The sequence below is a fragment of the Trachemys scripta genome, chromosome 9 (assembly GCF_013100865.1).
Source record: "Trachemys scripta elegans isolate TJP31775 chromosome 9, CAS_Tse_1.0, whole genome shotgun sequence".
In the NCBI taxonomy this organism is placed as follows: Eukaryota; Metazoa; Chordata; order Testudines; family Emydidae; genus Trachemys; species Trachemys scripta.
Window position 1 is genome coordinate 21,832,345 of NC_048306.1, and position 22,847 is coordinate 21,855,191.

Here is a 22,847-nt window from a genome sequence, read left to right on the forward strand (position 1 = left end):
ACTGCGAGAAGCGGCGGCCAGCAAGTCCCTGCAGCCCGCGCTGCTTCCCGCAGCTCTCATTGGCCGGGAACAGCGAACCGCGGCCATTGGGAGCTGCGGGCGGCCGTGCCTGTGGACAATCAATATAAACAAACTGTCTCGTGGCCCGTCAGTGAATTACCCTGACAGGCCTTGTGCAGCCCGCAGGCCACAAGTTGCCCACAACTGTGCTGAATCTTTAGCTCACAGAATTGGTACAGCCCAGATAGTAACTGTGCAAGCTCGCCCCACACTCTCAGCCCATCCTGGCAAGGAAGGAGTATTTCTGGGGTGGGAGGGGAGTCCAAGCTCCATGGCTCATTCACACTATGGCTTCTGCTGAGGCTGCTAATGGTTTCTGTGATGTGGACATCTGTTTACTGGGAACTAGACTGAGACTACAAACTATTTACCATTTTCTGACTAGGTCTAGAGTAAGTGTAGGCTGTGCTGTGTTGTGTTGATGTGTGTCAGGAGTAAGTGTAGGCTTGTGTTATGTGTGATGTAAGATGGAGGACAGGGCTGGGGCGATACAGCCATGCCAGAGGAGCTACACATTCTGCTTCTTTCGCCGCTGCAGTTCCTGGGAGAGCCATGGCGAAAGGAGAATGCGGGGCTCCCGGCAACAGCTCCTTTGATGTAGCTGTACCACCCCCAGCCCTGCCCTCAGCCCTGTCCTCTGGCGTGGAGTTGTTGGCATGGGGCCGCTAGGCAGCCCCACATTCTGCTCCTCCTGTGTCTTTCCAGTACGGAGTACCAGCTATAACTATCTTACAGGTACGGCGTACCAGACCATACTGCTGTACTTGCACCACTGAGAGGAACCCTAACTTACAGCTGGTCTCCGTCTCTAAAATGGGCCAAACCAAAATCCCAGACCCAAATGCCCTTGGACTCTGGGGGAGTTTGGATTTGGAACCTAACCTTGTGGCTCACGCTCATCCCTACTTCCTACAAACAGAATCACTAGGGGCTTGTGTTGTGTGCTAACCTCACAAACATGGCATCTAGTAATTGCCACCATGTGACTCAACACATTGATGCTCAGCAGAATATTTGGCAGGAGACTTGAAAGGGTACAAATGTGCAGGAGCATGGACAAGAGAAGAGATTCAAGTGTGTCATTCTTTGTGCTGAACACCAGACTCTAAATCTGAACTCCTTGTGGGCCATCCACTCCATAACCTTAGTGTATACACACAGGGACAGCATGCACGTACACTCGCATTACAGGAGCTTTCACAACCACAATTTACAATGAGGGTTCAAGGATGACATGTTTAGTATCAGAAGGCAGGAGCCAGTTCTGAAGGCATAACACAGACGATGCAAATCAGAACTGGTTCAAGTAGCTGCCACTAAGAAATTTCACTTTTTTTAAATGTACTGGACTCGAATACAGAGAAAATTGGAGAGGCCACTGAAAACAGACCAACTGTAATCTTGTTAATTTTGAGACTTACGTCACTAAAGAAGCAGCACCATAGACTCATGCCACACATCTGCATTTGTAATAAACTGGCTTTAGGCATGTGAGCATGTCTCCCACTAGGGGATAACCCCAGTGATTCTAATGGACTTACTCACAACTAAAGGAGACACTCCTTTAGCTCAAGCAGTAATGACTTATGCTTTAAATAGTTCAATTCTCCTTGAAATCTCTGCTGTCTCCGCATTCACTAATAGAGAGAGGAAGGATGGCCCAGTAGTTAGGGCTTGCCACTCTGGAGACCTGGGTTAAAGTCCCTGTTCTGCCACAGACTTCCTATGTGAAGCTGGGCAAGTCTCTTTGTGCCTCAGATCCCCCATCTGTAAAATAGGGATAATAGTGTCTCACTAAGATTGTGAGGTGCTCAGATATTATGGTGCGAGGGCCATATAAGAACCCGAGACAGGTAGATAGAGCATGACTGTGTTTTTAGTACAGTTACATGGTTTTCACAAGGAATTCCCAATCCACATCATGTTCTTTTGGCATAAAACAGCCAAGGAAACAGCCATTGTGTACAACCCAGAACATGGGATAACTACTTATGCTAAACTATCTATGCCCCATTGTATTTAGCTGTGACACTCTGCGTACCTTTCCCAAACTTAAGGAAGAGCTCTGTGTAACTCAAAAGCTTGTCTCTCCCACCACCAGCAGTTGGTCCAGTAAAAGATATTTCCTCACCCACCTTGTGTCTCTATTGTGTACAACAGTAAGAAGTTGGTAAATTTCACATCCAGCCCCATGCTGATAGCAGCCTCTTACAGGAGACATGTTTTTAAGAAATTAAGAATAAGGATAGTGACACTTCCCAATTTGATTTTTTTTTAAATCTTGATTGCAAGTTACTAGTAATGACAACGTTGTGCTTTTCAGACACAACAAGCTATGTTAAAATGACAGCTCTAAGAAGCACTGTTCCAATGGATCAGGGCCTGATTTATGAATTTTGGGTAGAAATCAAATAGTAAGAGCTTCCAGTCCAGTCACTTATTGTTTGGTCAGTAATAAATCTGTGACCTAAAGCCAAAGAGTTCTAAATCTAAATCGTTGATAAAGATATTGAACAGAACTTTACCCAGGACCAATTCCTGCAGGACCCTACTCGATAAGCCCTTTCATCATGACTGCAAACCACTGATAACTATTCTCTGGGAATGGTTTTCCAACCAGTATTGCACCCACCTTATAGTAGCTCCATCTAAATTGTATTTTCCTACTTTGTTTATGAGGTCATGTGAATCAGTATCAAAAGCCTTACTGAAGTCAAGATATCCCACATCTACCACTTCCCCCCAGTCCACAAAGCCTGTCAAAGAAAGCTATTAGGTTGGTTTGACATGATTTGTTCTTGACAAATCCATGCTGACTGTTACTTATCACCTTATTATCTTTTAGATGTTTGAAAATAGATTAATTATTTGCTCCATTATCTTTCCAGGTACTGAAATTAAGATGGTCTCTGCAGTGTATATAGGCAGGGGAGGCTCTAGGCACCAGCAAAGCAAGCACGTGCTTGGGGCAGCCCATTTGCAGGGGCAGCAGGGATCCAGCATGGGAGCTGAGAACCAACAGGGGACCCTGGGAGCTGTAGTTCCTTGGTTAGCTCCCTGCCTATAGAGCCAGCCCTGGAGAAGGGAAAGAACTACATTTCCCAGCATTCTCTTGGCCACTACCAACTGGAAAGAGGGGGAGGGAGTGAGGTAGCTGAGACCTCATGCTGCAGTGAATGGAGAGCTGCACTGTGAGTAGGGATACCATATTTTAACATTAAAAAAATAGGACACTCCACGGGGAGGGAGGGTAGCCCCATCCTGCCCCCATCCACTCCCTCTGACTGCCCCCCACAGAAACCCCAACCCATCCAACCCCCCTGCTCCTTGATCACCCCTTCCCGGGACCCCTGCTCCAACTGCCCCCAGAACCCCACCCCCATCTAAGCCCCACTGGTCCTTGTCCCCAACTGCCCCCTTCTGAGAAACCCCTCCCAACTTCCCCCCTAGAACCCCACCTCCTACCTGTCCCCTGACAAACCCCTGGGACTCCCATGCCTATCCAACTGCTGCCTGTCCCCTGACTACCCCCTCCAAACCCCTGACCCATCTAACCCCCCCTTCTCCCTGCCCCTGACTGCCCCCCTGAACCTCCGCCCCATCCAACCCCCCCACTCCCTTTCCCTTGACTGCCCCTACGGAACCCCCTACCCCTTCTCCAACTCCCCAGCCCCCTTACCGTGCCACTCAGACCAGCATGTCTGGCTTCGTGCAGCGCCAGACACGCTGCTGCATACATGCTACCATGCTCCCCCGCGGAGCCACAGCGCCCCCCTCCCCCAGCCACAGCGCCACCCACCCCCCCCAGCACCTGCCTTCCAGATTTGAACACCTCAAAATTCAGGAGTGCTCAAGCTCAGTTTGGGCAGCTGTTACTTCATTTCTCCCAAATCAAATATACTGATCCACTGTAACTTGCTGTAGAAAAAGTAGGATAAAATTGAGCAAGAAATGCTTCCCAGTGGTTATTAGGACTGGAATTGCTATTTTCAACAGCCATTGCCTTTTTGTTTGTTTGTTTTGTTTAAAAGGAAGACAGTGATATTGCACTGGCAAATTCCCCATAGAAAGAAAGAGAGGAACAAAAGAATAATAAAGGCACCTCAACTTTTCCTCATTTATGTAGGACAGTCTTATAATATGCATCCAGATACCCTCCAATCACACAAGCTGAAAATTGTTCCACGTTACTGCAGTTCTGTAACCATATGGGAATCAATCCTGTGTCCTGTGCGCATCCAAAATTCCTGCTGAATGACCTGCCCTGGGAGCGAATTACCAATGACCCAGGGCTGTTGCGGAAGGGGGGTGCAGGTGGAGGGGGGAGAGCCCAGGGCTAGGGCGGCAGGGGATGTGGGTGGGGGAGTGAGAGCCCAGAGCTGGGGCGGCAGGGGGGTGCGGGTAGGGGGGGAGAGCCCAGGGCTGGGGTGGCACGGGGTGCGGCAAGGAGCCCAGGGCTGGGATGTGGAGCAGTCAAAATTTTTTTTGCTTGGGGTGGCAAAAAACCTAGAGCTGGCCCTGTATATAGGAGAGATTCTTTTCTCTGAACAAAGTTTCTACTCTACCATGTCTTCCAGAGAAGTTTGCAGCTTCATCAAATGCACAAGCAGCCATCTGTTTGTGGTCCAATTTACAAGTATTTAACTCTTCTAAGATGTGAATTGTCTAGGGTTACCATTCGTCCGGATTCCCCCAGACATGTCCGGCTTTTTTGAGTTAAAAATAGCGTCCGGGGGGAATTTGTCAATGTCCGGACTTCCCCCCCAGGGCAGCCGGCCGGATCGTGCCACTCGCACGGGCTCCGGCAGCCAGAGCCCTTCCTTTACTTCCCCCTCCTCTCCCCTGCAACTTGAGACCACTCCCCTCCTCTCTCTCCCTCCCTCCCCCTCCCTGCATTCGCAGATCGCTGGCCGTCGCCTCGGGCCTATGGCAGTCTGGAGCTCCGACCCTGCTCCCCTCCCCCGCTGCTGAGCGCGCTGCTCTGCAGCACGGTAAGGGGGCCGGGGGTCAGAGAAGCGGCAGGGAGGTTGGGCCGGGGAGGGGTCAGTCAGGGGACAGGGAGCAGAGGGGTTTAGATGGGTCAGGAGTTCTGGGGGGGGGGCTGTCAGGGGGTGGGGATGTGGATAAGGGTTGGGGCAGTCAGGGGACAGGTAGGGGGTAGGGTCCTAGGGGGTCAGTTAGGATGTGGGGAAGGTCTCAGGAGGGGGCAGTCAGGGGACAAGAGGCAGGGAGGCTTAGGGAGGGGGTGGGGTTCTGGAGGGCAGTTAGGAGCAGGGGTCCCAGGAGGGGGCAGTCAGGGGACAAGGAGTGTGGGGGAGGGTTGGGGGTTCTGAGGGGGCAGGAAGTGGGAGGGAGTGGAAGGGCAGGGGCGGAGCTAGGACAGAACGGGGGCGGGGCTAGGGCGGGACTCCTCCCGTCCTCTTTTTTGATTGTTGAAATATGGTAACACTAGAGTTGTCACAGATGCAGCCGATGTGTCTTCTATAACCTGAACATCTAGAAATGCATCTACTGGCCTACAGGGCCGGCTCCAGGCACCAGCCCACCAAGCTTGTGCTTGGGGCGGCATCTGGAGGGGGGCGGCGCGGTGCTCTGGCTCCGGCCGCGGGGGAGAGCGGGGCCACGGCCGGGGCTCGCTGCCCTCCCCCCGGCGCTCTGGCCGCCGGGGACAGTGGAGCCCCGGCTGGGGCTCGCCGCCCTCCCCCCAGCGCTCTGGCCGCCGGGGAGAGAGGAGCCCCGACAGGGACTCGCCGCCCTCCCCCTGGCGCTCTGGCCGCCGGGGCTCGCTGCCCTCCCCCGGGGCTCCAGCCGCCCTCCCCTGCCGCGGGGCAGAGGGCGGCCGGAGGCTTTTTTGCCTGGGGCAGCAAAAAAGCCAGAGCCGGCCCTGCTGGCCTACCACTAACTTCAAGATAATGTACGCAATGACAATACTTGACACCCATTTGCATTGATGTGTTCATCAGCCATGTATGTAAAGTTTTTTGAATTTGGTTAGAGAGTTCTTCACTTTTTCAACTTCTGAGTCCTTCACAATTGTACTGCATGCTTCTAACCAGTCAGTTGAGTTTCTTGCAGAAAGATAGTGAGCATTTGCCAGTCTTGTTCAGAACCAGTGTCCAACCCTAGGGTTAACAAGTGTCAATGCAATTAACATTGACCTCTAGTTTGTAGTGTGTGGTATTTCTTGCTAAAATAGAAAGTATGATGTGATAACCATATTTGTTTGCATAAACTGTGTTGTTTCCAGAATTAACAATCTCATAAGAACTTCTAAAATTGGCTTTCACAGTGACTGGTTTGTAAGGTTTTCTACATGTTGATGCAGTCCAGAGACTTGGTGTTTTGCAACCTTTTCATATAGTTTGTCAGCATTGCTGCTGATTGGTCTGGCAAACCAAGCTCCTCCACTTTTACCAATTGTAGCAATGGGAAGCTTTCCTTATTCATAAGCTTTTTTGCAAGAGGTGCACTAGTAGCCATCTTTTGTAACTTCGATAAATGGGAAAAGTTTGACTTACAAACATCAGGAACTGCCTTTCGGTTGTGGAGACACTGTTTCTTCAGTAGGTAGCTGCATTTGTGCTTTGGGCTGTTCGGATGTAGATACACCACTTGAACCTTCAGATGACATATTCTTAGTATGTTCTTCATGTTGGTTGGTTTGACCACTGGGTGGGCTGATAGGGAAACTCGAGGGAGGCGTAGGGAAATCCCTGCTTGGGGTTCAGGCATTGGCTTCAGCCGCCATTTTGGGCAAAGATTCCAGTGGTTATTGGTTTATCCCAACTGGTTAAAATAAGTCAGCTGCCCCTGTCCTGAACTGCATGGGACAGCCTATCCTGCATCCTGTACAACTCACTTGCAGGACATTGCAGAAGTCATTCTGGGTTGGAAAAGTGCCCCTTCTCGTTCCTTTTGTGATATGTTTCCACCAGGCAAACACTGACATTTTTACTCCTCTCATGAAAGGAGTTCATACGAGAAATGCTCCCAGCTTTGTCTAATCTCTGCTTTGAGGAGCTAACTGCTTCCCTCCTTCTTCTCCCCAAAGCTGTGGTTTGAAGTGGTAACAGACATGGTCACAAGGCTTGTTTTGGTGCTCAGCTCACCTTCTGCCCTCCCCTCTGTTTTTCTCAGACACTTTATAGGGACATGTACTTGGATGGATTCTCCCATATGCTACAACCCCTCTATGCTGATGGAGAGGCTGTAAAAGCCCCAGCCAGCTGAAGGAGAATATACTTGGTGCAGGCAATGCATTGGTATGCTAGCGACTGCCTTATACAGGCCAACTCAGGGTGCATGTGGGTGGGGCCATGAGCAGGAGGAGGCACATTAAGGGTGTGTGTTGAGGGTTGCAGAGTCACAGCTGCTGCAACTTAGCTCCCTGGCTGCTTAACTTACACTGAGGCCATTTTAGCCCCTGCAATAGCCCAGAAACCTGAGGACACCAAGGTGGGTTAATGTCGCGTTGGCCCACCCCCTTCCCAGGCTACCCTTGTGTGTTCTGCACCCCTTAAAGGCTCAGTGCTCAACCTCATGCCTACACTCACTCAGCTTTTCGAAAAAATGCTTGGAAATAGTCCCCCTCAGCATTCCCCATGGGAGAAATTTATGGAGGGAACAAAGGATGGATGCAAGGCACTAAGCCGCATGGTGCTGAAGGCAAAAGGTGGAGTGATTACAGGAGTCCTTGCACCTCTGCCTGTCCTGGAAGGGGATCTCTGTACCATTCCCAATAGGTTGACACTTTTAAGGCTTTGGGGATAGATAAACCTTGGATGGAGGTGCTGGTTCTTTGATTAGATGTACCCCATGGTTTGTAGAGGGCGGTAGCAGCTATCCCTGCCCCATAGGTTGGAGGTGAACATTCAGTTCCCTCTCACAACCTTGCAAAGATCTCCACATGAAATCTGATGGCTGCAAGTGGAGATTGATTTCACCTTCTGTCAGTCTTACAGAACCCATGGGCAGTGTGCCTGATGATGGACTTGAGGAAGAAGGAGCCAGATGCTCGAAAGCAGAAAGGTGTGACAGACCCAGACCAGTGGGGTACAGGAGTCTGGTAGAGGGCAAATATACTGGTCACTGGATGAGTAGTTTTCTGTTCCCTGAGTGACCAGAGAAGGGGCTGCACTAGAGTAATCAGGAACCTGCTAGAACCAGTTAAGGCAGGCAGGCTAATTAGGACACCTGGAGCCAATTAAGAAGAAGCTGCTAGAATCAATTAAGGCAGGCTAATCAGGGCACCTGGGTTTTAAAAGGAGCTCACTTCAGTTTGTGGTGTGAGTGTGAGGAGCTGGGAGCAAGAGGCGCAAGGAGCTGAGAGTGAGAGGGTGTGCTGCTGGAGGACCGAGGAGCACAAGCGTTAGCAGACACCAGGAGGAAGGTCCTGTGGTGAGAATAAGGAAAGTGTTTGGAGGAGGCCATGGGGAAGCAGCCCATGGAGTTGTAGCTGTCATGCAGCTGTTACAGGAGGCACTATAGACAGCTGCAGTCCACAGGGCCCTGGGCTGGAACCCGTAGTAGAGACTAGCCCAGGTTCCCCCCAAATCTCCCAATTGACCTGGACTGTGGATTCTTCCAGAGGGGAAGGTCTCTGGGCTGTTCCCCAACCCACATGGTGAATCTCTGAGGCAAGAAAATCCGCCAATAAACGCAGGACCTGCCAAGATAGAGAAGGAACTTTGTCACAAAGGATACAAAGCTGTTCCATGTGAGAATCAAGGATGTGTTTCAGTTTTGCCACAACATAGTAAGATTCTTTAAAAGTCAATGCATCACCTCTCCTGTACTGCTAAAGAGCACATCTAATAGAGTGTTTTCAGCTGTCTAAGCCTGACGAGGTCCAGCAATTAATAGTGCAGCGCTGACATGTTGAGCAAAATGAAAAGAGTATGATCCATGACGTACATACTAACAAACAACACCATAAGCCTTGGAGGGGAAAGGGCAGGAGAAAAGAAAGTTTTCCACTCAGCTGTGGGTTGTTGGCTATCCTTGTAGAAAGCGATGGTTTAATTAGACCCTTTGCAGCAGAGTCTCTCGCTCTTCAGAGAATGGGTTAAGATCAAATCTGCTCAAGTATGTGACTGTTTCAGGCACCTCCCCTGATGTGGTGTAAAAAATTCACACTGCTCCCTCATCAAAGGCCTAAGAATTTGAAATACCAATAACAATAATGTGGTGCACTCTTCTAGCAACTTTCATCCAGGGAGTTCTTAACAAAGTTTGACTAATAGTCATTAATTAAGCCTCCTATTAGCCTTGCAGGATAGGGAAGCATAAGATGCTAGCCTCTGTCTCCCCAGCCCAGGAAGGACTAGCACCATGCCAAAAGTCTGTTCAGGCCCTTCCTTCAGAGCACAGTTTAATTCTTTATATGTAGAACTCACAAAGGAACACCAAACCAAAGCTATTTGCAGGAGCCCTTCCCCTGGCATCTCTCCCACCTGCTTTAGAAGCCAACTTCCTTCCCCTGCTCCCCCCTTCCATTGAGCTCTTCAGCCCTTTATAGGAATCATCTGACCCCCTTCCCAGCAGTGTCTAATAATCCCCTCTCCGCGGCCCAAACACCTGTTCTAAAAAGGGCTCTGTCTCAGAACAGGGCAGGCTGGCTGCAGACCTCCTGGCCCTTAAAGAAGCAGACTGCCTTGTTACAAGAAATATTAACACATTCATTTTATGCATGAGAAAAGTGGCGCACAGGGAGAATTCCACAACTAGCTCAGTGTCACAAAGCAGGTCAGTGGCAGAGGTGGGAATAGAACCAATGGTCCTAACTCCCAATTCCTTGTTCTAGCCATTAGACCACATGCAAAGAACGATAAGGACCTGTTAAAAATCAGTTGTTGGTGTTTCCTTTCCCGCAGCTAGTTGCTTTTCTCCTGCCCCTTAAAGAGGCTGTTGGTTATATTTGGCCCTGATTTTCTCTCATCAAGATGAACAGTGGGTACTGGATGAACATCATCTTATTATGAAATACACAAGATCAGTGTATATCCTATAAATTAACCCAGGGTATTAGAAGCACCTCTCAGAACACGAGCATCTACTCAAAAGATGAAAGAAGAGCCCAGTGAACTCCCAGTGGATCTGGCACCTGTTCCATGAAAGAGATGATCCCAGTATGCCAGGAAAAAATAGCAATTCCAACCGGATGGCACTGGATGTATGAATTTATTGTCGCATGAGAATGTTATCTGCATTTTTTGAAGTTTACATCAATTTCTTTTTTTAAATCAGAGGAGATTCCTTCCGTATTCCACACTGGCTGACAATACCACACACACTCCCACTAACTGGGGATGGGGATGCACCATGTATAAATCTGTACAGGATTTGGTCCTCCATATAATACAGTACAATAGTCCACCTACAACAAAGATTACCCCCCTCATCCCAGAGGATTTCCCCCCTCATCAGTCACACAGGACTTCCAAGTCCAAAGGTGACATTTTTATGACACCAAAGGGGCTACAGTAAACTGGGAAATTTTGGCAGGCATGGAGATGACAAGAGTTATCAGAAAGTGCCTAAAGGTCACTATGTCTATCTGGCAGATATGGACCAGCATACAGACGCAGAAGATGCAATTCTCTGGTATTATGTTGGATTCTTTGAGAAACAAAACAGTATGCGACTATATAATGAAAGGTGTATGGTAAAGCATACGCACAAATGGGGTGGAGCTAAGCTACGCATGCAGCCTCAGCTTTGGCATTCCTGGAGTTGAGTACTTAACTGTGCAACCTTAATATTCTCCTAGCATAATCTTTAGTTTAGATATAATATACGTTACATGTCTGAAGCTTGGGTCCTGAATTTTGTGGGAGAGGAAGAGGGGGGTTCAAAATCTGAGGCCCCATTTCAGCAAAGCACTTGAGCGTGTACTTAAGTTTAAGCATGTGTTATGTGTAATTGAGGTCAATGGGATTTAAGCACATACTTAGGTGCTTTGCTGAACTGGAGCCTGAACCAGGACCTGGAGTTTGCATCTGGCCCATCTCTCTATAATAGACCAAGCCAGATACCAGGATCTAAACATGTTCACATTTTAGGGATTTCATAATCTGGAACCAAAATTTGCAATTTAGGTCATTCTCTAATACTATGCACCTTCCATTGCTTATCTACACTACATAATAGGCAGGTGTTTTGTTTTTTGTGTTGTTTTGTTTTAGACAAGATGTCTTTTCATAACAATAGAAACTATTGGAGGCTGAGACAATTTGATGATTTTCTGTTATCTAACAGCTTAGTCACTTGAAGAATTAGTCATGTTCAAACTAACAGCCAGGCTGGAAGATCACCAAAGCAACAATTTTGGAGCAGAAGAAGCTAATGTCATAAATAGATGAGCATGTGAAAGTGAAGCATTTCAGAGATTTCTCAAGAAGTCTTTTTTTAAGCATCCCTACGTTCAAACGAATCAATTCTTAGTAAATATAATGTCAGTGAAAAGTAAGACAACTGCTATGCTCAAATACTACAGTGATGGACATGAGATGGACGGACAGGCAGACGGACCAACCACTTGGCGCTTTTGGTTTCACAATGGGTGCATATTGCTTGATATTATACAAATAATACTTTGTATTTCTCTGGCACCTTCCATCCAAGGATCTCAAAGTGTCTTTCAAATATTAGTAACAGAATCAGCACATCACCCTGGTGAGATAAGGAAGTTGTTATTATTATGTCTATTTTACAGATGTGAGAATTGACAGAGGTGAAGTGACTGTGATTTGCCCAAGTTCACACGGCAACTTTATGACACAGATGGGAATAAAACCCAGGTCTCCTGATTCTGTCCTATGATTTAGTCACAGGACCAACCTTCATCCCATGCCAGGTATTGATTGTTTTATTAGTTATTACATTATCAACTATTTATTAGCCCATATGTTTGTTGTGCACTCATATAAGAATAAAACCAGAGGGAGACTAAAGTTGAAACATCCAAACTGTCCTAAGGGTATAGGATATGGTTGTGGAGGGAAAATCAGCATGGTCCAATAGATGCTCAGAAAATAAATAATGTGTGGGGGAAATTCCACTATGAAACAAGCTTAATCCTTCAGGAATTTCTAATCAACAGCACAGAAAGTGCACATTTGAGCCAAGTGTCAATCTTCTGTGACAACTGAGTCCAACATGAATGGGAATAGACTTGAAATAACCCATTCTCTTTCTGGAGAAAGGGCCCTTCTAGGTTCGGGTGCAGCACTCAGTGGTGATGAAAACTCTGGGTTAGGGTGCAGCGTTCACCTTCTCCGAGTGCTCCAATCCACTCTGCAGGACAGTGCAATTCTCTTTGTGCATATTATTGCAATGGGCCAGATTCTGCAAGCTGCTGAGTGCGCTCAGCTCACTTTAATCTCAGTGGGAGCGGAGGGGGTCAGTGCCTCCTCAGACGAATCCTATTGTCCTCCTACACATGGGCATTGGGAGGTTTTTATCTCCTGAGTTAATCATTAGCTTTAAAAAAAAAAATTGTCCAGATTCTTAGCCAGTTTTCTCTGACATTGAACCCATTCAAATGCTGGAGTGTGAGCAGCCTGTGCTACCTCGAGGACTGTTTGATTTAAATACTGATAACTGGGGAAGAACAAGTTAGATAAGATTATGTGGAAGTTCGGCTGCTGATTTGCACTCCACATGGCCTCTCCACTAGAGTTTGCATTTGTATTCATGTAATTCATTTTTGTTTAATTTCAGGTCCCATTTTATCCACTTTGATTTGCAAGAGTTTGGATTTTTTTTTTAAATAATTATGTGAAAAATCCAGCAACTGAATTAAAAAAAAAATGCACAAAATTAGGTTTGCTGCGACAATCTACTTTAAAGGGGCCTGACTCTGAACCTGTTAAAGCCAATGGCAACCTTTGCATTGCCTTCCATGGGCACAGGATTGAGCCCAGAATAAGACTCAAAGAGGAAACAAAGCTATATTACAGATAAAGCTTCTATTTTCTTTAATAAATACAGACTATGCTTGAAAAAAAACATATATCTTTAATCCACCTTGGGGGCATTTCAGAAAATATCATATTGTGTGGATGACTTTAAAATGGCTCATTTGATTTTCATGATGGATCAATATTCTGAGTGAGGAAACTCCTACCCGGACAATCGTCTTACCTGCATTGCTGATTGGCTGTGTATATTTATTCTTATCACTAGCAATGACAGTTAGTTTCAGCTTGCAGGGTTAGAAACAGATACTTGCAGAGTTTAGCAACCTACTCAATATCAATGAACCGTGTAAAATACCCTCACAAGAAGCTAGCATAATTGGCAAAAGATTAATTGTTTAAAAAATAGAAAGCAGCACATACACAAACCCAACAACGTAATATGACAGAATAATAGCAAGGTTTAAGTGGCAGGTTTAGAAATAAAGAACAGCCTACTACCAGAATAAAAGGTGTGACCAACTGTAAAATATATGGATCTGTGTCTTCGATACACGTGACTAGCATTGAAAAAGAATGAGTGTAACTCCTTGTCTTAATCTAGTGATGAGAATAGTAAAAAGCAGCATTTATGTATCATGTTATAAATAAATGACGTTATTTCAGTTTTACACTAATGCAACTGAGCAGAATCTGGCCCAATGGCTGTAACTGAAACATACTTTTCTTGATGTTCTTTAATCAGTATTCATAAAACAATGAAATATATACAAGTGAGAACTGTTGTGGATGGCTTGATGGATGCTCATGAAAACAGGTCTAATTTCATTTGGATGAGAGGTTAAGGTTTTCTATCATACCATAGGTTATGGTAGCCTAGCATCTGTGAGTGCAATAGTGAACCTCACTCCAGCAGTAAGAGTTATAAGACCATTTTACATTTCTACACTGCTTTTCTGATGATGATTTCTAGACTACATATATTCCGATCACTTCAGCCTCCACTGAAGGGCAGCTATATCTGGGGTGGAATATGACAACTGTTCAACAGAGCACAGCAACATGACCCAACAGTTTAAAGACAGAAAGTAAAAAGTAACTTACCCAATGGGAACCACAAGAGGAATATAAGTAGGATGGAATATAACTATTTGGATTGGAATTTGGCCCGGACATCTGGGTTGACACTCCTTGTCTTGGGAATAGTGTGCAGATTTGTTAATGCCCAAGTGGATCAGGAACTCAGCCTCACCGCTCAGCCAAGAGACAGCACCTGCAGCATCATAGCGCCCCCTACCAAAATGCTGGAACTTTGATTCAACCTTGAGAGACGACTGCCACCTATTAAATCACTTAAACCATTTAAGCCCCTTCACACCATGCTGCGGCATTACTGCTCATAAATATCTCATATGCAAATCTTACTTGTTTTTATCAATTGTCTGCTCCATTTTCAAATGATAGATAGAATAATTTCAATACTCTTGTGATTGTTAACCCTTTGAAAAAGCTACAAAAATCATGGCACTGGAATTAACCCCCCCACCCCCCAAGCAGGAATTAGAGGTATTTGGTAATTCCTGTTTCAGAATCGGTCATCTGCTTAAACTTTCACTTTCAAAAAAATCTCCCAGACTGTGTTTACAAAAATATTATAGGCTCTTTAGCAGTCGCCATATTTTATTTTTAAGGGGTTGTAGGAAAAGAGGCTTCGAGTGATCAGTGAAAAATAAAGTGTCTCTTTCTGATGACAAATAGTTAGAAAGATCAACAGACAAGAGGGAGTAACAGCACCTCATCTTGGCTATAGCAATTCCCCTAGCCACCGCCCCACACCCCAAATCCATCATAGCACAGTAGTTGCCTAGGAGGTAAAATAAAAGAGGAAGGAAAGAAAGACATTGGGCCTTTCTCCATTGCTCTCTTTCAACTTGATAATCTCTGAAAATGTAAATAGGCAAATTCGTGCCTGGTGACTTCGGTTGCTTAGACACCAGTTGGAGCAGGGAGAATTCATTACTGGAGAATTACACTTGGGTGGATGGGATTGGGGGGTGGGGGGGAAGGAGAGAGAGAGAAAGAAATTAAAAGCCTGGATGTTTTTAAAAGAAAAAACAAAATCCTGAATCGGTACCGGGTGCTAGACAAACATTAAATACAAACCTAAATACCATGGTGTCTGACACGGGACAGCTGCCCACACCCCGACACTCAGCTTAGATCACGGGCTCAGAGTCTTTAGGCAGTGTGAACTTCTAGAGCTCAAATTTGTATAACATTTCTCAGAGGGGATGGAAGGTGGGGGAAGAACCTGCACAAAAGGTCTCAAAGCTATGGACTGGGATCAATGGGTAACCTACAGCTGTTTCTATACTAGGCTTTCCTCTGAAATGTTTCCCACCACTGCTAAGATCGGTTCAGTTCCACCAGTAGTAGCCAAAGTGCAGACAGGGTTCCCAGGTGACCCCCGTGCTCTAAGCTCTATGTTGTCTAAACCTGCTCAGACCAGGTCTACTCTACGGTTCTCCTCATTGCTACTCTCAGTGGAGATGCAGCAGTGTTAGCATCAGGGGGAAATTGTACTGAAAGAAAAAAGCCTAGTGTATAAAGAAAGGGCTCAGGCAAATAATATTACAAAGCACAGGCAGTTCTGTAGGAGAGAGAGAGATCTGGGGAGAGGAAGGGGGAACTGTCTCTCTCAGTCCGGAAGTTATTGAACAGATAGCCCTGTCTGAGGTGGGGGAATTTCCCTGGCTTCCCCAACCACAACAAAAAAATCAACACAAAGCGCACTCCAGTCACTAGCAGCAAGAACAGCTGTAAACTGGCTGTCATCGTTTAAACTGCTTTCTTGAAGCCTCCGCTTTTAAGATGGGTGTTTTACAGACCAGACCCAAGTGACAGCAGGAACGCGACAGCTTAGTAACAAATAAAACACACACCCCAACTCATCTGCCACAGAAGAGACAGATCGGATCGGTTCCACTTGCAACAATGCTGTTGACAACCAACACCCCCATTTCCAGTTCTCTTCTCTCCCTCTGTGATTCTTTTCACCCGACACACCGCACGCTAACCCCTGGAAAATGATATTCCTCACACACAGGCACCCCTCCAGAAAGCCACCCCCCAACCTGCCAAATCTCTGCCATGTCATTTTCTTTCTTTTAATCTCTTCTTTGGCTCAGCAGTTTTGTAATGCAGGGTCCCTAAAATGGCTACAGCATGATCAATGATTCTCAAGGACAGAGAGTAAAGAAGGAGTCTGGAGAAAGGACTGAGGCTTATTTCCCCTTCCAAGTACTGCAATAGGAGGAAAAGAGAAAGACATAGCTACCTGAACTCACCATTCCTGAGCCATCCCTTAGCCACTGCATGTTGCTTCTGATGATGTCCTTATTATCAGGGAGGGGGGGGGAACCCACCACTTGCAGAGAGCTGAAAGGAAAAGAGAAGCCCCCTCTCCCCCGCCCCTACCCCAGCCTAACTCTTCAGTCAGACATCCCTCAGCCCAGCAGTCTCGTGCCTGTCAAGAGCACGTTAATAGCAGCCTCCTCACTACCTGGGATTTTATTTTATTTATTCATTTGAAGCACAGGCAGAGGGGGATTTTTCTTGCTTCCCTTTTCCACATGTGCTTTGAAAACTATGTGCTTTCAAGGGGGAATTGGGAGGGACGGGAAATGTACGGGGGAGGAAATGAGGGGGAATAAAAACAGTGGAGCTTATGATAATTTGCTCTTCACCTCTTCTTCGCTGCCTCCTCGGTTCTCCCTCATCCCCCTTTGCTATGGGATTCCCAAATCTGCAGAGTCAGCAAATCCATTTGTGCTCAGAGTTAGTCATTTGGGTTTCCACTGACAGTTGTGAAGGAGGTAAGTGAGATTTGCTTCTTATTACTACTAAGTCCCTATTAGACTGGAACCAAGCTGCCCATCCAGTCAGTCTTTCAGGAGTAAGCCCCTGTGCTGATGCCCCTCACCTCCCCCAACCACTTTGGTTCTGCTTCTTCCTGACTATTTAACTCTCTCTCCCTCCTCCTCTTTCTGTTTCCAGGCTCTGTAACCTGGAGAATGAAACGACAGACCCCTGCATGGGTGAAAGGTAAAGATACCCAAGGTGAGTTCTTCACCAGTGAGATCATGCACCCTTAGAGGCGCAATCAACTTTCTATCATTGACATATATTGGGTCAGCCAATGTGGCACTGGGTGGGGAAGAAAACAATAGAATATGGCGCACTTCTGTGGCAACAGCTAATGAATCCTCACAGCATGTCCCTTTTTGGCAGGCATGTCAATGCCATGCTCCCTATTTGTCAGAGGAGGCGCAGAGAGAGAGACGGGACTCGCCCCAGGCCACACAGTGAGTCGGCAGCACTGCCAGAAGTAGAAATTCTGACTCCCTACGCGATTCCTCATTCCTCTCGGCCAATCTGCCTCCTATGAGGGATAATCCATCTCTGGAACAGACACGTATTTAAATACAATAGAGGTTTCATTATTTCTATCATCAGGCATGACAAAGGGGGGGGGGTCTCTTTTTTACTTAATGCCCAGAGAAACAACACGAGACATCATGATTCTTGCTACAGCCTCTTTCAAGATCCTCTATTCCCTTTCATGCCAGCTGACAAAATTAAAACTTCAGAGGCAGAGGGGGACAGATGAAACTGATGGGAGGCCACATACTGGGATGGGAGGGAACAAAACGGTATCAATTAAAGCTGGCCCCTGCTTTCTGCTCTTGGTGCACAATTCTAGGGGAGGGATACAGTTCTCTATTGATTTCTGAAAGATGGTCCAAAAAAACAAATGAAATTTATCATCTCATTTGAATTCTACAGGTTTTTCCATAAGGCGTATGCATGAAAGAAATGTATTTGATACTCAAGTTCTTGGTCTCCATTTCCATTCCTGTTGTCACTCAAACGTTTTTCAACAAACATCTTTTTTCAATTACAATCAAAACCTTTCCACTTTGTTCCCCAATTCCATGATTCCTGCATAAGTCAGTGGTAACCAAAAAGTTACTAGAGGAGAGCCAGACCCAAACCAGATATCCCAACATAGGGGAAGAAGTGGATGTGTCGAGGACATGAGAGGGAAGAGGACCCGTCAGAACAGAACTCCCCTCAGTCTGATCCGCCACTGGCATGGTTTGGGCAGGCTTGAATCAGGAAACAACAAGCAGCACTACGTGGTTATTTATCACTCTCCCCTAGCTCTCGGCATAGCTGGGATGTAGCAGCGAATCTGGTCCTACATTTTTTTTTTTAAATGAAGCCAAAGCAAAGCAGAGTGAAGAAGCAGAAGGATGCGCCACACTAACTTGGTACTAACTGGGTCGCACCTAGCATGCTCTAGTTGAATCAAGCCACCTTTCATCCTCTTATCTTTAATATATACTCTGACAGTCTTCATTATTTCTGGATGTGACTGACAAAAGAGAGAGAGAGCGTCATAAGTGAACTATTTATAGCTGCGCACAACTCTGCAATCCTACCCAAGTTTCTCATATTTGGTGACAGGAAACCCAGCTGTGTTGCTCTCAGTTAAAGAGGGTTTCCCATCTGAAAAATCCAGCCTCCAAAAATGTTCCTGGAAAGGATGAACTGTCAGGCAGAAACCTCCTGCTTATTCTTGTTTTTCCTACAAACACTCTAATCCATATTAATCGGGGGGCCAAGTGCCTTGTTATAGGGAGTTATTTCACCTTTAATAAGTGATCTACTGTGTTGTCAACCCCAAGTGTTTAAAAATTATGAGTCAAGCTCCAAAATATTTTGAGATTGACTTAAAAATTATACATTTCCATTTTCTTCTTTGCTTTCTGGTTTTGGAGCCTTTAGGGTGCACTCAGGGCACATTTTCAAACTTTTCTCTGCAACCATAGAGGGCTAAAAACTATATTTCTGTAATGAAAACTGAGATTATTTCATAATCTCGGGACTCCAGGATCAGGAGCGTTGAGAAAAAAGCAAAATATAAGACTCACAATAAAATCATTAGCAACACTACACTGAATAAATCTCTTTTCTAGGAGATAAGGCCTCATTTTAATAGTAAGGGATGAGCACACTGCAGCCACTGTGCCAAATACAGCCCCCTAGAGAGCTACAGGGCAGTCCTCGCCTATCCTAATTTTTGCAAGTATGGAATGTGGAGACCACAAGCCTTAGCAATACTCCATCTTAACTCATGAGCCCTCCCCTATACACTACACACACATATATACATATATCATGTACAGAAATAATTTCAAGGTAACAAGATATGTACACAACATAAAGCAACTCACATATTCTTTATCCTTAACCTTGGCCCTTCCCTCTGCAACTCCCCATGGTCCATTGTCATCTCTTGCTGTGTGACTCTTCAGTTATGGACTGACTTTGTGTCCCTTTCTAAAATGCCTGTAGTCCTTTTGTGCAAAGACACAGAGACAGAGACCACTGGCATGTGCCAGCAACAAGGGCCTGACACATAATTTTTATTCTGTTTATGAAAATTAACATACTCTATTGTCTAATAAGCATTTGGGAGTCAGGTTAGTTGGAAAGAAAGCATGGCATGTTTGTAACTGCAGAAGCACCCCATTCCACCTGGGCGTTCAAGTCCCAGGAAATATCTGGGCTTGCTCACAGGCTTAATACATCCATGACCATAGCTAATCCCACACTAATGTTCCATCCTCTCATTTCCATAGACACTCCCATATTGGTGACTTGATATCCATCCTTACTCCCACTAGTACTTGTTACTTATAGAAATTGGCATCCCGTAACACTGCCATTCAAAAGCCTGGACAGATGCCCCAAATATGAGAGACAATGAAGGTCATGGAGGGAGCAGATAATGCAGAAACAATTCAGGAAGGTTGCCTGAAGTTTTTTGCCCTTTCGGTCCTTCTTCAGCCTTTATATAATACAGTCAAGAAAAGTCGCTTGATGCCAGACTTGTGTGGGAGGGAAGCAAGGGGAAGATATGGATTAATATATGGTAACGAGACTACCTACTAGCGTAGCAAGGAAGCTTTATGATTACAGGCATAATAACTACTGCCACTATCTTGAGCTTTAGAAGCAGTGGTTATGTCACTCAAGTGAAGGGATGGTCTGTCAAATTGAACACTTGACTCAAGAGAACATGCACATCTTAAATCATGGATTGGCATGCCACAGTACTTTCGTAACCATATTTGACTGCAAATCAAATACTACGGCAATATAGAGGTTGCTTTAGCTATGCCAGTGCCAGCTCTCTAACCGACCATGCTACCCAGCATGTCCCCTCTTCTGGAACGCATTTCTGCACTGCACACCATGGGGTATCTATGGTATTTCATGCTTCTCTTCCTTACACGGCTATTGCCTATGATTAGTATATTAGAAAATAAAAATAAATAGAGGAAGGAAGGAGGAGAGAGAGATGTACAGGGAAGAGGGTGAAAGGCGAGATGAATGAAAGAGACTCACCCAGTTAAATTATAAATCATCTCTGAGCTCTCAGGGTCAGATCTTGCCTTCACTTACACTGGTAACTACTGACTTCACTGAAGTTACTCCAGATTTTCACACCATGATGTAAATGAGAGCAGAATTAGGCCCTCAGATCCCAACCAACTGACCCGAAATTAGTAAAATGCATCTGGGGGAACAGGAGGGCATTTGTCATGAGGATTGTTAGCTACAGGCAGAAATTATCCTGATTTTTCTCCTTCCCTTGTGTCATTTGTTGATTAGGCTTGCCAATAAGGTTACTATCTGACTGCTCTATTATCTACACCTTGTTTAATCTGAGCTGGTTTAGGAAGGAGTAAATCAAAGGCTCTCAAAGTTAACACTTGCTTTTCATAACAGGCAATAGGAACTAGGGATGTGCCAAATCGGATTCATCCTGTACATGAATCCAGACTCTTGACACCATCCAGAATCACTTGGAGATTAACCCCCAATAACGGATGAAATCTCAGAAAGATGCCTAACTACACAACCAGTTGCCAAGGAAATGTACCTTTCCTGTTACCTACTTGTAAGATAGTGTTCAAAACCAGTCTCAGCTTGTGTGACAGACAGCTCTGAATCTCTGCAGGAAGAACAAGTAGGAAAAGGAGACAGAGGCGGCATTACGCAGTTGAGGGGTGCAATCCAGATCCAGTGAGGGGTTGAGTCACTGTCTGCCCTGTAACCCCAGGTTCCTCAAATGCTTTGCTACTGTAATTCCCTGCCTCGGATGTTCACAGTCAGCAAGAAGCATGCAGGTCACACCTTCTCTCTGTATAATTGTAACCCTGGTCCAGCAACTCTGACCCCAGCAACCTGCCAGCAACATACATGTTCCCTGGTCTCTACCAACTGCAGTTACTGATTGCAGGTGACCCCAACACACTCCTAGTGAGCTCTAACATCCAGCTCTCTTCTTCTGGACAGTTCAGAGAGATAATAAGGTTTGTTTGTTCCTCGAAAGACACAAAATCATATCACATCTTATTAACTTAACTGAGGTAAATACACCCTTTCCTTTAAACACAGCACTGAGTTGGTTTATATTAATAATAAAACACATTTATTAACAAAAGAAGATAGGATTTTAAGTGAATTCAAGTGTAAGAGATAAAATTAGAAAATGTTACCGGGGAAAAACGTGGAAGCCTAAAACTTAATTTAGCAAGGTACAGGCTTTGTTTAGGATGGTCTCTCTCACTAATCTTCCTTCTTCCCAACCATGGGTGACTATCCCTCAGTTATGACCTTCCATAGAAGTACAACAGGCTGGTTTCTCTTATCTTCCTATATGAAAGATCTTTGCCTAAGCAGGTTTCTCACCTATATTTGGTTTCCAGAGATTTCAAACCCATCTTGGGGGAAGAACCCATCTTTCTCAGCTTGCTACAGCTCTGTTTCCTTGTGCCTGTTTACAGATGAATGCTAAAGATGGTTTCTGTCTTTGCTTATATCTTCCAAAGTTGAGTCACTTTATTTCAAGAGGCAGGATGACCCCATGCTGTTTTTCCCTTCCTGTGGGCTTCCTATCCCCCTGCAAGTAAATGGGGCTTCCATTGTTTTGATTCCACCATGTTTCATTTACATAGGAGACAGGTAAATATCTGCCTTCTCCCCTGTCTGGCAGGGAGCCTGTTTGGTCACAGACTTTAAAGCATAATATCATTATGTATTCATATTTCCTCGTATAGCGTTAATACATACTTTTCACAATGATATTAATCCCCGGTATGCCATTACCTTTCAGAAAGACCTCATTCTATACACTTGTATAGTACAGTAGTATTGCATGCAATCAGTGGATTCAATTGCTTATCACTTGAGGTTCAGCCCCCTGTTTTTATACACCAGTAAAGCTTTGCAATGTATTTTCTGAAAAGTAAAACCCAGACCAAGCTTCTCTCTGCTGCTGGATTTGTCTCCTAAAATGCAAATTATATAGTTTCTGCCCCCTCTGGTGTAATTGCATGAACATTAAACATGTACTTGTCACTCTCCTCCCCCCCACCGTGATAGCATGAGGTTTGTCTCCACCCCATTGTAGCTGGATGGGTCTGTTTACGGGCTATGTAAATATGTTCGCACTGTCTTTCAAAGTACTTTGGCAGTACCTCCCAGGTGGAAAAATCACATTCCTTTGTCTGGGGTAAAGGAACTACTGGTTGGCTGGCAAACACATTTTAAGAATGTATTATTTCAGTTTATGTCCTTAACTTTGCATCAGTGGCTTTCAACTACATTATGTGCTGATATTAATAATGAGTGAGTCATGAGCTTTTCATTGACACCATGCATGATACTTATCAAGTACATTTCATGACATTAAAGAATTGGGATACACTTGAATTGGTTAAGCCAGCTGCAATT

General features: G+C 45.5%; 1 protein-coding gene across 3 annotated transcripts in view; it reads right to left on the reverse strand.

The window, feature by feature from the left end:
* Nucleotides 1-22,847, reverse strand: part of ARHGEF9 (Cdc42 guanine nucleotide exchange factor 9) — a 270,682-nt gene that overhangs the window by 165,384 nt on the left and 82,451 nt on the right. The window contains exon 1 of one of the 3 annotated variants that reach the window (XM_034781037.1): nucleotides 16,315-16,376. The exons of the other annotated variants lie outside the window; for them this stretch is intronic. The gene's annotated coding sequence lies outside the window, so the exon portion shown is untranslated. Of the gene's footprint in view, nucleotides 1-16,314; nucleotides 16,377-22,847 lie in introns of those variants that run through there. 3 annotated transcript variants of the gene reach the window in all.